Source organism: Triticum dicoccoides, chromosome 4A, assembly GCF_002162155.2.
Source record: "Triticum dicoccoides isolate Atlit2015 ecotype Zavitan chromosome 4A, WEW_v2.0, whole genome shotgun sequence".
Taxonomy (NCBI): Eukaryota; Viridiplantae; Streptophyta; class Magnoliopsida; order Poales; family Poaceae; genus Triticum; species Triticum dicoccoides.
Genome location: NC_041386.1, coordinates 613419074 through 613426823, shown reverse-complemented (window position 1 = coordinate 613426823; position 7750 = coordinate 613419074).

The window sequence follows — 7750 nt, the reverse complement described above, 5'->3', positions numbered from 1 at the left end:
GTCTGTGATCAACTCAACCCAACGTCTTTGCCTGAGATTCAGATCCGGTTGGGTGAAAATGTACTTCAGACTTTGGTGATCAGTGAATATTTTGCAACGGTTACCGAGGAGGTAATGCCGCCAGGTTTTAAGTGCATAGACTACGGCTGCAAGCTCTAGATCATGAGTAGGATAATTCTCCTCATGTGGGTGCAATTGCCGTGAAGCGTAGGCAATTACATGTCGATCTTGCATGAGAATGAAACCTAGTCCTTGTCGCGAGGCGTCGCAGTAGATAACAAAGTCCTTGGAGAAGTCTGGCGGTACCAGTACGGGAGCAGAAGTCAGGCGTCTTTTCAGTTCCTGAAAGCTGTGCTCACATTGTGGAGTCCACTCGAACTTCTTATCTTTCTTGAGGAGTTTGGTTAGAGGTTTGGCAACCTTGGAGAAGTTCTCGACAAAGCGACGACAATAGCTCGCTAAGCCTAGAAAACTCCGAACTTGCTTGACCGATTCAGGTGGAGTCCAATTAAGGACGGCTTGAACTCGCTCAGGGTTAACAGCAATACCTTTACCAGATATTACATGACCCAGATAGGTCACTTCTGACAACCAAAATTCACATTTAGAAAATTTGGCATAAAGGCGATGCTCTCGAAGTTTCTTCAACACTAGCCTTAGATGTTCGGCATGTTCTTCCTCGTTCTTGGAGTAGATGAGTATATCATCGAGGTAAACCACGACGAATTTATCCAAATACTCCATGAAGATTGAGTTCATTAACCGGGAAAAGGTGGCTGGAGCGTTGGTTAAACCGAAGGACATGACGGTGTACTCGTATTGGCCATAACGAGTAACAAAGGCCGTTTTAGGAATGTCCCCGTTTCTGATTTTGATTTGATGGTAGCCCAACCTCAAATCCATCTTGGAGAAGACTGAGGATCCAGCGAGCTGATCATACAGGTCGTTGATCCTGGGAAGCGGATATTTGTTCTTGATTGTGACCAAATTGACAGGTCGGTAATCTACAACCATCCGGTCCGTACCATCCTTCTTCTTGACGAATAGGACGGGGCAAGCCCACGGAGATGAGCTAGGTCGGATGAAACCCTTTTTCAAGGACTCATCGAGTTGTTTCTTAAGCTCGGCTAGTTCTAGGGGTGCCATCTTATAAGGTCTTCTAGCAATCGGAACGGTTCCTGGAATGAGGTCTATTACGAACTCAACATCCCTGTCAGGTGGAACACCTGGCAATTCCTCTGGAAAGACATCCAGGAAGTCACGGACTACCGGAACGTCCTCAAGGTTTGGCAAAGGGCTGGCGTTAAGAGAATATAATTGTCGCTTAGCTATTCGGGTCAAGACATTGACTATCTTCCCCGAAGGATGGGTGAGTTGAACAGTCCTAGAGAAGCAATCAATTTTGGCTTGATGAGCTGACATCCAGTCCATACCCAAAATGATATTAATATCTGAAGATTTAAGGGCTATCAAAGACGCGAGGAAAACAAGTCTGTCGACTTGGATTTCATTTCCATGGCTTACTCTAGAAGTTTGCCATTTGGATCCCGGAGTTTGAATTACCATAGAGGTTGGCATATCACCGAATGCGACGTTATGCAATCGAGCATAGTTTTCAGATATAAAAGAATGAGAGGCTCCTGTATCGAAAAGAACAGATGCCGGGTGGCAATTGACAAGAAGCGTACCGAGAACGACGTTGGGATCCTCTTGAGCTTCTTCGGCAGAGATACAGTTGACATGGCCACGTGAAGCGGTGACCGGCTTGGCGTGGAATATTTTTCCTGTCGGCTTGCCACGGCCAACAGCTTTAGCAGATTGATTGGGGTTGGTCTGGGGACACTCACGCATATAGTGGCCAGATTCCCCACACTTGAAACAAGTCACGGAACTGGTACGTGGAGGAGCATTGGTAGATGGACCCCCATAGGGCTTGGCCGGTGCAGACTGTTGAACAGGGCGAGGCGCCTGGAAGGATGGCCTCGGTGTGAACCTGGGTGGCAGGGCGGTGTTGGGTACCCACACGCGGCGCTTCTGAGGACCAGCACCGGATGAGGAACCCATGTCACGGCCATGCTTGCGTGTTGCGTCATAGTCAGTCTGACCAGTTTCAGCACTGATGGCTTTGTTGACAAGTTTCTGAAAAGATGTGCACTCATGCAGACGGAGGTCGCGGCGAAGCTCAGGACTAAGGCCCTTACGGAACCTTGCTTGCTTCTTGGCATCAGTAGACACTTCCTCAGTTGCATATCGTGCGAGATTACCAAACTCCCTGCTGTAAGCATCCACAGAAAGTCGGCCTTGGGTGAAACTGCAAAATTCCTCACGTTTACGGTCCATGAGACCCTCCGGAATGTGATGTTCACGGAAAGCCTCGCTGAATTCAGCCCAGGTAGTGACATGGCCCGCTGGGCGCATAGCTCCATAATTCTCCCACCATAGACTGGCGGGGCCTTCAAGATGATATGCAGCAAAGGTGACCTTGTCAGCCTCCGCTACCAGCGCGGAACGCAGTTTGTGAGAGATACTGCGAAGCCAGTCATCAGTGTCGAGAGGCTCGACGGAGTGGTGGAACGTAGGTGGATGCAATTTGATAAAATCACTGAGTGACACCACGTTAGTCCTCTGATGGTGTGCCGTGTTCTGTTCAATACGCTCCAACAAACGGTTGGTCTCCCGCTTGTTTCTCTCAGCTTCCATCATAACCTCGGCTAGTGAAGGAGGATGAGGCAGATTTGCATCCCTGGCTTCACTGCCTTCGGCCTGCTCTTGAGAAGCAGGGTTAGCGCGCGTGTTGACCATCCTAGGTAAACAAGACAATGATTTAGTCAGGATGATAAAATTCCGACATAGGATACAGAATGTAAGGAATAACTCGAAATGCAAGATGACCATCCGTATGACATGGTAAAAACAGAAACTGCTTCTTTTATTCCATCGTCATACACACCATACAGGGTTTAGTACAAGACCAAACAAAGTACTATTACGGTGAGAAAAGGATTACATCTCATCGGAGGCATTCCAAGCTCCTATACATTATTTTTCTACACCTCCAGAAGGAGTACAAACTAGGTCATATCCCACGAGTCACGCGGGACGATAAACGACACAGCTAGTGCGAACTAGTGATACTACCACTAACTCAGACCGATCCGTAGTAGTCCTCATAGAAGTCACCTCCATAGCCTGGAAGCTCAACATGATCATCCGGAAACAGACGATCTCGCGGAGCTTGTGGACCATAGGGGCTAGGATGAGGCCTTGGACCAACAGACGGTGGCCTGCGGGGACCGCGAGGTGGGGTGATGCCTCCTACATCACGCCAAACCATCACGTCTGGCAGAGCAGATCTCACAGGATAGAGATCGCGCATATCTGAGAATCCAGCTTGCACCGCCGGTGCGAACCGAGTCAAAGTAGCCCAGTGGTCAGCACGGGTATTGAAGAGCTCTAACCTCAAGGCCCGATTTTCACGGTCCTTATCCTCGAGCATCTCAGCAGTGGTGCGAGTCCGTGAATCCTCCTGGGTGGGGTCAGCATAAATAGCCTGGAGATACCCTTGTGCTCCCGGAAGTGATCCTGGCATATACCGGAAATCAGAGTCCCGAAATAAACCAGATCTGACTCGCATAATGGTCATCATAGAGTAGGCGGCGTCCTGCACAGCCATCTCAATAGTAACCCCGAGTCCATAGGAGCAGTGAAGAGGCTCGGTGGATCCAGGATAAGATGCAAATATCCTGACAGTGCAGAGATACTGGCTTTGATTAAAGTCTCGGAATTGCTCTTCGACCGTGTACTCAGGATACCAGCGGTATCCAGCCTCAGTCATTACCCTGACCAACTTGGCAGTATGGCCGGGTACATCTAGGCATCGAGTCAGGCGAACCACTTGATTGAGGTCGCGAGTGGCCATCTGAAAGCACAATCATAATGCAAGGGCATTAGAATTTCTAGCAAAATTTCGGCAGCATAACAGCTGTAAATGCTCAAGAAGGATTTTGAGACATTTGACAAAGGATTTCGTACACATTCAACATCAGCATATCAAAGTTCTGAATCCATTCTAACAACATAATGTGGTAGTAGAACTAAACTAGGCTTGTATCCATCAACTTATAAGGTACTACTGATTAGTAACACGTGATCCTGATAGAGAGAATAGATCCTAATTCCTTAACCCCCGGTGGAAGAATGGACTGACTCAGATCAGAATGTCATAAGATAAAGGAGTAAAAAGAGCCTTACGTTCCATCCCACAAACAATTCCCCTACATATAACTAAAGAATTTCTAGACTCAACATCGACCAGTTTGGCTTGGAGAACCTACAGGCAGTCCGGCTCTGATGCCAACGCTGTCAGGACCCCGACTCGATGTCACATCGATCTAGCCGGTAACACCTCATATCACTTTGCGGCCTCACGCACGGTATCCCCACGGGTGTCGCCTTACCTCTGCCCGGGACCGTTTGCGCCTTTTGGCTCATGTATATGATGGTGTCGCTAGCATCCATATGATAAAGAGCCCGGGCTGACATGACTAGTCGTAAACCCAAAGTGGCACAGACTTACAGGGACAGGCATCCATGACCCAGCTTTGAACGTGTCGGTCATCAGCAAGTGGGTCCGGGCTGTAGCACTGGGCTAGCAGGACTCCGGTAAACCGGGCTGTAGCGGGCTAACAGGACTCCGATACTCAAAGCGTGACATTTCCCCGAAGGGACAGACACAGGAACGAAGAAGGACACATGCCGGCCAGCCTAAGTGTTCCAGAGCAGTAGCAAGCTACCATGGCTCAGCGGTAACACTAGGAGACATTTCCCGGTAAGAGAGGCTACTAAAGATAAACAACTAGATAGTCAGATCCCACACATACCAAGCATTTCAATCATACACACAATATGCTCGATATGTGCAAATACAACAAAGCATCACAACATGACTCTACGACACAAGTACTTTATTTAAGGCTCAGGGAGCCATACATAACATACACGAAGGTACGGGTCTCACGACCCAACATACAAGTCATACAGTCATACAAACCAGCAGCGGAAGTAACTTGTCTGAGTACAGACAACTAGTAAAATAAAAGAGGCTTGGAAGCCTAGCTATACTACAAGGTCCTTCACAAGCTCAGGGTCACCACCTGGGTCTTTAGCCTACTCGTTGATGTCAACGTCTACATAGAACCCATCAGAAGGGGTTGCAGCGTCTTCTGTAAAAATGTAGATTATAGCAACATGAGTACAAAGGTACTCAGCAAGACTTACATCAGATCCTACATACATGCATGTTATCAAGAAGGGTTGGTGGAGTTATTGCAGCAAGCCAGCTTTGACTCTTGGCTAGACTATCCTACGATACTCCAACTTGAAATGGTTTTGCGCACACGAGTCCACTACTCACCAATTCAATACACTACCCAGGATTCGCCTCCGTCTTCCTACGGAAGAGCCATCCTCGGCACTCACACTTATCTTGAGGCTTTTAGCAGTTTCCATTTACTTGTCTATGAACTGTATAGGCAACCAAGTAGTCCTTTACCGCGGACGCGGCTATTCGAATAGATTATGATAACCCTGCAGGGGTGTACTTCTTCATACATGTTTCCACCACTTAGCGTCTGCACACGACATGTGCTCGGCAGACTTCAAGCGAAAGCCGACGTGGGTGTAGACCACGACCTACCTAAACACTTAAGCCTCTAGTCCAGGTTTATCGCCTATTCAGGTTCCATCCGCAGGGAATCCGGCCGAGGTTTCCCATACGGCCCCGAACGATGTGAACAGGGTTCCCGAGATACCTAACGGGTATTCGGTACACCGTGCCACGTACCTACCGCATCACAGCCCACCCCTACGGTCAGCGCTGTCCACGGCCTCCAGTAGGCTACAAACACCAGAAACTACTTGCAACTCTTGGACAGAGAGCTAGGGTGAATAAGAAGTCGAGCGGGGTCATATTTCAGGGCCCAATGCATGGTAGTAGCTGTATCTTAAATCACGCATACAGATCTCAGTGCTTAAGGTCGGCTTCAATGAAACAACCCACCATGTACTCCTACATGGCCTCTCATCGATACCTTTACCAAATCGTGTTCACCACACCACTCTCATTACCGACATAAACATTTCACTCTAGCCCATCACCCAGATGAACCAGACCTGACACGACTCTAAGCATAGCAGGCATAGCAAGGTAGGAACAACACATACATATGGCTCAAACAACTCCTACACATGCTAGTGGGTTTCATCTAGTTACTGTGGCAATGACAGGTCATGCAGAGGAAATGGGTTCAACTACCGTAGCACACAGCAGTTTGAAACGCGTTGTCTTAATGCAGTCAAAGAGAGCAGGAGCGAGAACATGGGATTGTATCGATATGATCAAATGGTTGGTTGCTTGCCTGATGGGTCGATGCACTGATACGGTTCTTCGTTAGGGTAATCACGGTACTCCTCGGAGGCAGAACCTGTCGCAAAGGACACCGATACACAACCATCACCAAACAATGTGCAACAATATGATGCATGCATGAAACATGGCAATATGAGTGTGTTGGGCTAATGCAACTAAAACCAGAAGGGTTTGAGCAAATTTGAATCAAGGATTCAAATTTCAAATTCAAATATGGCCTTTTAAAGTGCTTTTCCTTGTTCTGCTTAAAACATCAATTTAACTTGTTTAATCATGCATGAAAATAGTACAGATGGATAGATTGGATTTTTCTGATCATTTTTCATATATAATTTGTCCAATTTGGAGTTACAGAATAAAAGTTATGAATTTTTGAAGTTTAAATAATATTCTGGAATTTCCTGATTTAAATTAAATCCAGAAATATAATTATTGCGCCAGCATGACGTCAGCATGACGTCAGTGGTCAACTGCGGCTGGCTGGAGTCAAACCTGACGTGTGGGGCCCACACGTCAGTGACAGGGGGGTTAAACAGAGTTAGTTTAGTCCTAATTACTAATTAGTGGCGCTGGGGCCCACTGGTCAGTGTCAGGGGGTTAACTAACAGTGGTTAGCGCTAATCCTAATTAGCTACAGGGCTGGGCCCACCTGTCAGGGACTCAGGGGGGGTTCCTGCCGTGGTCAAAGTGGGTCAAACCCACCGGCGACGTGACGCCGGCGAGGCCCGAGACGGCGGCGCGATGCGGGATCGCGCTACAGGGCACGGGCGAGGCCGTTCTTGGGCTCGTTGGAGAGCTCTTGCTCCCGCGCGTCGAACGGTGGTGGTGGCCGGGCCTGAGGTGGCCGGAGTCGACGGCGGCGAGCTCGGCTGCGGCCGCTGGAGTTCGGGTGCGGTCGGAGTCGGTGTTGCAGGGGGTTTGGGGAGGCGTTGGTGCGTGCTGCGTGCTCCTAGTGAGGCGTGGAGCACGATAGGGTGCTCGGTTGGGCGCTACGGTGATCGTGGCCACGACGGCGACATTGCCGGCGGCGTGGAGCTCTCGGCCAAGGTGGGGCTAAGGCCTAGAGGTCGAAAGAGACCAGGGGAGAAGGGGGAAACGACTCAGGGGCTCACCGCGGTTGCAGTGGGCGTCGAAGCGGGCTCGGAGACGCGCTGGAGACGGCGAATTCGACGGCGATGATGGTCGGAGCCCGAAGAGGGGAACGGCGACGTGGCGGCGATGCAGGGCTTCCGGAGGCCCGTGGAGCGGTGGGGAGGAAGAGGGGGTTGTGGCGGAGCTTCTGAGCTAGTCGGGGGAGCGAGGGGTGGCCGGAGACGGCTGCTA